The sequence below is a fragment of the Rhineura floridana genome, chromosome 13, assembly GCF_030035675.1.
Source record: "Rhineura floridana isolate rRhiFlo1 chromosome 13, rRhiFlo1.hap2, whole genome shotgun sequence".
In the NCBI taxonomy this organism is placed as follows: Eukaryota; Metazoa; Chordata; class Lepidosauria; order Squamata; family Rhineuridae; genus Rhineura; species Rhineura floridana.
The window spans coordinates 40,469,054-40,478,159 of record NC_084492.1 but is presented as its reverse complement, the minus strand read 5'-3'; the positions used below and the strand labels follow the sequence as shown (position 1 = coordinate 40,478,159).

Here is a 9,106-nt window from a genome sequence, read left to right as displayed (position 1 = left end):
CCTCCTCACCCCACACGCATCCACAAACAACTTGCATAATATTTGCACACCATAGAAACAACACCCCAATTACGCAGTTTTTTGAATACACACACCTACCTATCACCCATTGTGCCTTTCAAATATTAATTACAGACCATCAATTATGATACCTCTTGGTGCTAGAAGGTTTTTATTACCAACATCCACTGAAAATGTCAGTTCAAAAGTATTATCAGCACATTGGTTTTTATTTCTAGAAGTCAAGTCCTAACAATGTTGATTGCTTTTCCTTCAGAGAAAAGAAAAAGAGTCGACAGCAGCAACTGATCTGCGATTTGGAGTCAAGTGTATTGCCAGCGTTGTACCAAATCTGAAATAGTGCCTAATCTCAGTTGATGAGCAGAGCAAGGAGTCATCAAGCACGTAGCAGGATCTGATTCCAGAATTACACCAGAAAAGCAAAGGGAAAGCCCAGCCTGGCGGAGGTGGCGGCTTTGGTAAAGGAGGGAAAGACAGGCAGAAGGTCAGCTGTAGAATGCTTGGTGTTTGGTGCTGAGCAGGGACACCTCAGGTGTCAGCTCTGCAGCAGACGTGAGTGGCAGCACCTGAGCTGTAGCCCCGGGCTTGGCTAGAGATCAGCCTCAGAGGAGGTGGAGGATTCCCATCTTCACATGGAAGTATACTAGGCAAGCTCTCCCCATTCACCTTCTCATTATTCACACGGCAAACACTCCGAAGGCTCCTACCTCTGCCAGTTAAACCTGGTGATCTGATATGGAACCAAATAGCAGGTTTTCACTTTCACGCTTCATCATTTTTTAATTTTTTCTTATATTAAAATGTATATCCAAAAAACAAAAACAAAAATTCAAAGATAACTGAAAACAGAATTCTGGCATGTCCATTTCCCCTCTCTCCAGTCTGAACGTGAGAGTTGAGGAGAGGAGCCTTTCCTCCATCATCAGGCATTCCTGCCTTCCTGAGACGATTCCTCCTCCTCCACCAGCAGCTGCTTAGTTTGAAGGGCCAAAGCAGCTCAGTGGCAGAGCATCTGTCCTGCATGCAGAAGGTCCCAGGTTCAATCCCCAGCAGCATCTCCAGGGAGAGATGGGAGAGATGCCCTGGCTTGGAACCCTGGGGAGTTGCTGCCAGTCCGTGCAGACAATTCTGAGTCACTGGTTTGACTCAGTGCAAGGCCGCTTCCCGTGTTCCCAGTTATCTGAGGCTTGGACAAACTGCACTTGTAATATTTAATGTTACTCACTGACAAAATTGCATTTCCAAAATGCCAGTTTCCCAATTCAGGGGGGGAAACCAAATAACTAATAAGGGCCCAGAACTTCTCATGCTCAAAACCGTTTACATAAGAGGTGCACAAATATATACATATGACTGTTTAATTTTCAAGATGAAAGCTCCAGTGTGAAAAACATCCAGGAACATTTTTTTTTCATGTGTCTCTGTGGCAATGCTGCCACCACACTGCCCATGGTGGAAACTGCACTGCTGCTGGCCCAAAGTCTTGCAAAGAAGTCACAATACAGGAGGCTGGCAAGAGATTCACCAACTAACCCCACATCATTTTGCTACAGCTGGGGTGAGGTAGCCACAAAGCAGATCCAAAGAACCAGCTGTATCCCCTTTTGCAACAACTGTCTAGACCAGAGAGGCGGGTAGCATCCCAGATTCAAAGCCCCCACATGTCGATATCTCTAGGCTCCCTTTAAGAGCGGCACAAACACACCACATGTCACTTTGCTAGCCCTGAATGTGACACTGAGGTGATGTCCACATAACCAATCCTGAGCACTAGAGAGTTATGAAAATGAGCTAAGGTTTGCTATACCTGGAACAGAAAGGCAGATAAGGTGCTGGATATGAGATCCAGAGGGAGCAGGTAGCAATTCCTGGTGGCCCTCAATGCAGAACTAAGCCTCGCCCTATTTAATAATGGCACATACGAATAAAGCCTCCCCCCTACTTCAAGACTCCTGATTTTGCTTTGTGGCATGGTGAACTCAAACAGAAGCAGCGAAAGGCAGCCACCATGCTGTGGTCCTCCTGCATCTGGTGTCCATCCTGGATTTCCACTACAGAGAATCATGTTTTGCAACCATATGCAGGGAAATCCAGCACATCACCTCCAAGGGATGGATGGTGTGTTTTCAGTAGAGATGTAAGGAGACCGTGGTTTCTGTCCCATCCCATGTTCATTGCAGTCAGTGCTCTTTCCGTTCCACTACAGTTTGGCTTCTGCTAAAACCTATATTGTTCACCTCGCCATCTGCTGTGGCCAAAACAAATATAATTCATTACACAATCATTTTCAATGCATTTCAATGGAAAAACAGTGCAGAAAACAATTATTTACATGGCGTTTGTGGACTAGAAAAACCAATAATATTGTTTGTGTTCACTTGTGTCATTTTTGTTCCTGACATCTGAAGAAAGTGTGAATTGTGGCAACTTCTTTTCCTGTTTCTATTTCACAGGGAATTTTCCAACATCCCTACTTCTCAGAAAGTTAAGCCATATATTCCACCCCATGCAATTCCTCTCTCCTGATCATGTCTTCATCCATTTTGAAAGCATGTAGAAAGAGAAGGCTTTCCTTGGCCTGACTCCCCTGCAAAAGGAAAAAGCAACTGCTTAAATTATACTTCTATGAAAGTTGATTCTTCCTAGATAAAAAAGGCAGTGCTTTTTTGGTGGACACATCGTGGGGGAGGGTTATGCACCCGTTTTAATTTGGGTAGGTTCATTTGGATCAATGAACCTTCTCAGCCGCTCTCTATTTGGGATGTTTTTACGAAGCGATACATAAGACATAAGACAGAATTAAATAAATCAATAACAGAAATCAAATGCAGTGGTAGTCTAGATTTCAGCATTAATGGGATCTCTGTGTACATGCACTGAAGCCCATGTGGTGTTAGCACAACCTCCATCCCCTTCCCAGATTATTTATACTACAGAATTTATTTTTATTATGTCTAAGTGGAAAGGAGCTAAATGATGATCAATTGACCAGTTTTTATTTCTTTGTAAAACTCACAAAAAAATCCTCAACCACATTATCACATCCAAAAGGTGCATGTGCTTGACCCATTAGCAAATAAAATGATTCAATAATAGACAGTTTAAGTGGCTATAATCTAATCCAGTTTTTTATAACCTGGCACCCTCTAGGTGCTTTGGACCACAATTCTCATCAGTCCCAGTTGGAGGGCAAAACATTTGGAGGGCACCTGGTTGGCAAAGGCTGGTCTAATCAGAATGATACCACTTGGATATTGGCAAACTTAGAACTGGTTCAGGATCTGCCATGTTTGACTGAAACAAAGTTGAAGAAATTGAGCCATTTTCAACACTCCAAAGCACTGAAGAGAAATACCTTCTTCGTTCAGAGGATGTTCTTGGTTGCCTTTGCTTTTAATTACTCTAAATAGTATTTGTCCCATTTGCTGCGTTCTGGGGGAAGAGCCATTGTTTGTCATTAAACTGGGGGGGGATTCACTACCTCATTTTAATATAATGATCACTATACATGGTTTTTGTTCAAATGGCATCTATTTAAAGTTGGAAGTCATCTTCCCAAAGTGGGAAAGAATGCTAAGTGGACAGCAGGATCCCTTCCCTCTCACCAACACTGAAGGATGCTTCCAGACAGAGATTCTACAAGGATGAGGCAGCTTCAAGCGGCTGCCCCTCCAACACCCAAAATCCTTACTGGGGCTGTGCTAGCAGTAGAAGCCGACTAGCAAGCTCAGTGCAGGTTGCACACTGATGTGGGTGCCATCCACCACTAGGAGGTGCCACTTCTTTAATACACTTCCTGTGTTGGCTGTCCAGTGGGTAGAGAAATGGCTAAATGGAAACAGATGGTGCCAATGTGTGCACTCTCTCCTCTAAGGGAAACATCCCCAGAATGCATCAAATTACAGCCAACTGTGAGAGCCAGTGATACATTAAGGTTTTGGAAAGAAGAAAAAATAGAGCCCTACTTCATATGAATTTTCTAGTCAGATTCTCCTTCATTACACCACGTAACGCGATCTCTTGTTTCTCTCTCTGTTATTTGTGTGTGTGTCACATTCATTTTATGTCATAGTGATTCTGACCAAGTAGAAACAGTCTTGACTGTAAAACTTCTATAATGGTTTTAAGAGATGTTTAATAGGATGCATTAACAACGAGAACCCTTTCTTCAGATATTTGTATCGCTCAGGTCCACTCTGGATTTTCCTCATGTGTAAATGAGATGCTTCCTTCACTTTGAGGCCCAGCTAAGTGATGCCCTCAGGGCTAATGGCCTCCCCAAACACCTCCTGATGACTAGAGCCACTGGTGGTTCCCCCAATGCAATATGCATGAGAGAAGTAGATGCACCACCACGACCCATCTTAAATCCAGCCACCAAGCCCTGCCTGTTTAATAAATTTCACCAGCCCTCCACTATTAGACAGGAGATTAAAACTAATCTATCAAGCCCAAAACCAAGCACAGAGTGGATTATAATGCAGAATGTACAATAGTATGAAGATGTCTAATGCTAAACAAACATTTCAATCGCAGAAATAATTTTAGTCTTATTGTTTATGCAAAGTGGATACTATGAGATTTAACGTCTGCATTAACACAAGTGGAGGAAAGGAGCAGGTTTAAAATGCTTGGTTCCTGCCGCCGCCACCATCACCAGCTGGGCATTGTTCTCAAGCAGCTCCTGCTCAGGAAGGGAACGCTCCACGCCGTTGTGGTATTTAGGATAATTGTTCACTCCTCCGGGTCAGCTCAGCTGCACTTACCCTTCTTCCATTTTTTAACTTGATGCTGTCAGGTGCCCAATGGGAAGATCCCAACTTCACGTTTGGAGCTATGATTTCGGATTACAATACTTGAGCACTGCAAGATCTTCACTGCCACTTTAATCACATGGCATCCAGGCATTCAGTCTGGCTTGTCAATAATGAGCACCTTTTCCTCCTTTTCGGAAGGTGCAATAAATGAAACTGTGATAACGGAGAGGGTGGCTCATGATAAATCCCAGGCCAGTTCACTTTGCCAAGGCCAGTCCCTCTCACATGCTTATGGCAGCCAAAATGCTTCCCTGCCCGGGTGGCGTAGTATGCACAATTGGCTTCCCGTGCAGCTCTGCCCAACTGCATGGCTATTGCCACTTTGTTCATCCTGCAGACCCCCTGACGCTGTCATGGAGATATTTTCCCATATGATCAGGCAAACCTTTTGGTGGCAAGGAAGAACTTTCAGCTTCTGTACAGCAGCAATAAAAGAAAATGGGGAGGTCATAGTTAGTTTTGAGTGCTGATTGTGGTGGGGAATGTTATATGGATATTTTCAGAACATGCTTTAGTGTATCAGATTGCTCTTCATACACAACAGACTGTCTACTGGAAATAAGTGGTTTACAGGCCAAATGTGTTTTGAGGGGAAACTGTGGTCTCTTCTGTGGTGTTCATTGCAAATTTAGAGCTGCTAGTTCTAAGGGGTACCACAAACCATAATTATTCTGAGACAATACTGGTTTCAGGGCCAAAACTAACAGCAGGATTTTAAATGCCAATGGAGTCGAGAGCCTCCCTCACAAATGGGTGCTTTTAACTGCTGGCCTGGACCAAGCATGAGTGATACGATGTCCATGCCTAGCCCGGCCCTCTGTTTTCATGTAACTGAGCGACGACAAGAGGGAGGGCTAATGCAACCCTGCCATGTTGCTCAGAGATCAGGAGGAGGAGAAGGGTGCAGAGGTTTATAAGATGAATTCCTGTCTCCCTGGGCACTGGGTCAAGGCAAGTCAGAATTGTCACTCGACCAACTTTGTGGATAATCTGCTTTTATTACTTGCAATCAAACCAAGTGTGTGCTATCCAGATTATGCAGACTAACTCACTGGGGGGAATTAAGTGCAGGGCTTGATTGTGGAAACGTCTGAAATATAAAAATGTCCAGGGGTGGGTGGGGGTGGAGCATCCCTGCAGTTTCTGTATCTCTCACAGCACAAAAGCTTTCTCTAACCTGGTGCAGCTGAGGAGATGTTTCGGAAGGAGGCAAAGTGACCAGCATCTCGTGCTGTTCAGCTCTGAATGCCGATGAACAGACCAGCAGATGACTTAGAGCTGAGACTATCCATGAGGCATCCTCCCCATGTCAAAACTGTTCCTAATGAGCCTCTGATGAACAGGGGCTGCCATTTTGAGGGCAGGTTTTGGGTTTGTGATTACCGGGAAGACACCAGCCTCCAAAGCTGCCTCCTGGATTGCATAATCTGTTCTTTCCTCCAGTGATGGATAGCATGGCAAGAGTTTTTGCTTGCCTTGATTAATTTCAGAGTATCTCAGAGAAGCTGCATAATCCCTAAAATAGCACAGAAAAAGACTGAGAGAGATGGCTGGTCATAAAAGCAGGCGGTAGTGGAGAAGAGGCTTCTCTGGCAATGACAAACATGGCACTGAGCACAAAAAACGGGCTTCTTTGGCTTGGCACACTTATTCACCTTATGGGAGTCTGAGGAGCACAAAAGGAAACCTTCCTAATGGGCAGAGGACCAGGGAAGGGAACATTCCCTCTCCCCCCGCCCGCCCAATCACAATGGCTTTTTATTTATACAAGCTCTGAATATGGAAGAGGCTGAAATTTATGAGGGTGCTCGGACAGACGAGAATGGCAAATGATGGATGAGGAGATTCCCTTATTAAAGTGTCAAAATCCTTCTCTAAATATTAAAGGGAAATCTTATCTTCAGCTGCTTTTTCTAATATACAAAATCCACACAAGCCAAGAATACTGAAATGTTCTTCTGTCACAGACAAAATTTTAAAACTCTGTGTTTTTTTAATTCCAGGAAATATTGTTTGTATTTATGCAATATTGTGGCCTTTCATTCTCATGCACAGCATCTCCATGTAAAATAAGAATTTGTGAAATCAACAACACACACACAATGCGCTCTGTGCCAACCAGAATTACAAAACTGTTCCATTTGAAATCAGCTCCAGCATCCCTTATGCTGCACATTTTCCTGAGTGCTTTGCTCCCTCACATAGGCTCTTTGTTTCTTGCCTTGCTAAGCAAAACAGCACTCAGCACCACCATCACCATTCCAAAGACCTGCTTTTCACGCTAGCCTCGCGGGCTGTTGGGGGACAGACCTGCAGTGCCCCCTAGTGGCTTCCTCTTTGGAACAACCACAGCCGTACTGGAGAGACGGCAGGGGAGGGGTGCCTGACTCCAGCCCAGTAACCAGAGGAGGCTCAGTCTGTCAACATGGGCCTGATCCACTGGGGCATTGTCCTGCATAAGCCCTTTTAAAATGAATGAGCCTGGCGCTGTTCTTCTTGTGCAACTTCTTTGATGCTTTGTGGAGGGTGCATAGCGCAACGGCAGAGCAGAAGGGCTGCAGCTTGATCAGCGGCGAAGGGGTTGTAGGAGGTGGCTGTGCCGTGAAAGGCTTCTCTGACTAGAGAGCTGCTCCTGCTGTCAGAGAGAACAATACTGGGCCAGTCAGACAAACAGCCTGACTTGCTGGCATAAGGCAGGCTTCTTGGGTTCCAGGATATCCTACAGGAAGGGTAGCCAACCTGGTGCCTTCTAGACGGTGTTGGACTGCAACCCACATTTCCCCTCTCCATTGGCCAGGCTGGCCAGTGGGGCAGACATAAGCTGGCCTGGAATCCAACAACATGTGGAAGCTGCTGCATTGTCCTTCAGCGAAGGGAATGCCTGCAGCAGCGAGCTTGTCCAGGCTTCACAGATGGCCCACAGCTGCCGCCTCCTCTTCCTTCTCCTCTTGTGTTTTGTTGTATGTTGCACATCCTCCTCCTGCCTAGGTGCTTTAAAACACTTTACCCGCCCCCAAACCTTAGCTCACACAGATCTAGGAGGGCAAACTGTGTCAGTGTATGAAAAGCTCACCAAGAACCACCCAGAGACATTGAGGGAGAAAGCAAAGTCCCAGGACCTCCTGGTTCTAAGGGACTTGCCTGAATGAGGGGTGGGGGCAATGGAGGGGGGTTCCCAGATGCAGCTCCACCCTCTCCATGGGAAGCCAAGAGGGTCTGTTTGGCCACTCCTTGTGCTGGATCTGGAAGGCTTTGGGGTACTATAACATGGGTGGAAGGTGGACCATAGCCAGGATGAGATGGCTTCCCCTGGCCCAGCTCCTTCTCTGGCTTCCTTTCTCTTCCAGGATAAGCACAGTGTCTCGACATGAGCCAGCCTGGCCATGCAGGCCATCACCACTGCTCTCAGTCACTGCAGCTGTTAGGGCCCAGTGTGGCCAGAGGCAGATGGCTTGGTCTGCGGCAAGCTGGTGGCCAGATGCCAGAGCAGGCAGGCAAAGGCTCCAAAAGGCCAGAGAAAAAAACAAAAAACAAACACCAGTGCAGTGGGGGGAGGGGCTTAGCATCTACTCAGCACGCTTGGCTTGCTACACAGTGACGCAAGAGAGGGTCTTCTCTGTTGTGGCCCCGACTCTGGAATGCCCTTTCCCTGTAAGTTTGGACAGCGGAGACTCATGCGTTTCTGAGAGCAGGCAAGAACAACCCTATTCTTCCAGGCATTTAGAGCAAATTAATAACCACCACTCTTGGGTTTCATTGTTCTTGGGCTGATGCTCTATTGACTGTTTTATATTAATTGGGTTATTTTTAATTAGGTATTATTGGATTTTGTGCATGGTTGGAATCTGTCCTGGAATCACGTTGAGGATGGTCTACAAACTGGAGAAAGAAATTAATGGATAAACCAACTAATCAGGTCGCCAAGGAGGGGCAGGAAAACAAGCCTGGAGCATCCATTATACAGAGCCAGGCAGGCTCCTATTGGTTCCTAGAATCACCTGGTCTGGCAGGGCTGAACTACAGCAGTGCCTCCTCTGGCCACTTGCGGAAGTGCTGCTACACAGCACTGACTAAGCTAACAATTGCTCCCTTGAGCTGCAGCAGGCGTCCCCTGGTGGTGCAAGGAGGAATGCATCTGTGCCCTGCTGCCAAAGTCATGGGTTAGGTCCTTCTAGCACCTTCCACCAGCCACCTTGCCATGCCTCATCCCTGATTAGCTTCTTGTGTGCCTGCAGTAGCCTCCTGCCTGATGAGTTTCAGAGCGACTG

At 46.1% G+C, this 9,106-nt stretch overlaps 1 long non-coding RNA gene across 1 annotated transcript in view; it reads right to left on the bottom strand.

The window, feature by feature from the left end:
- Nucleotides 1-3,705: 3,705 nt before the first annotated feature.
- Nucleotides 3,706-9,106, bottom strand: part of LOC133369254 (uncharacterized) — a 141,209-nt gene continuing 135,808 nt past the window's right edge. The window contains exon 4 of the long non-coding RNA XR_009758850.1: nucleotides 3,706-5,253. This is a non-coding gene — a long non-coding RNA (uncharacterized LOC133369254). The remainder of the gene's footprint in view (nucleotides 5,254-9,106) is intronic.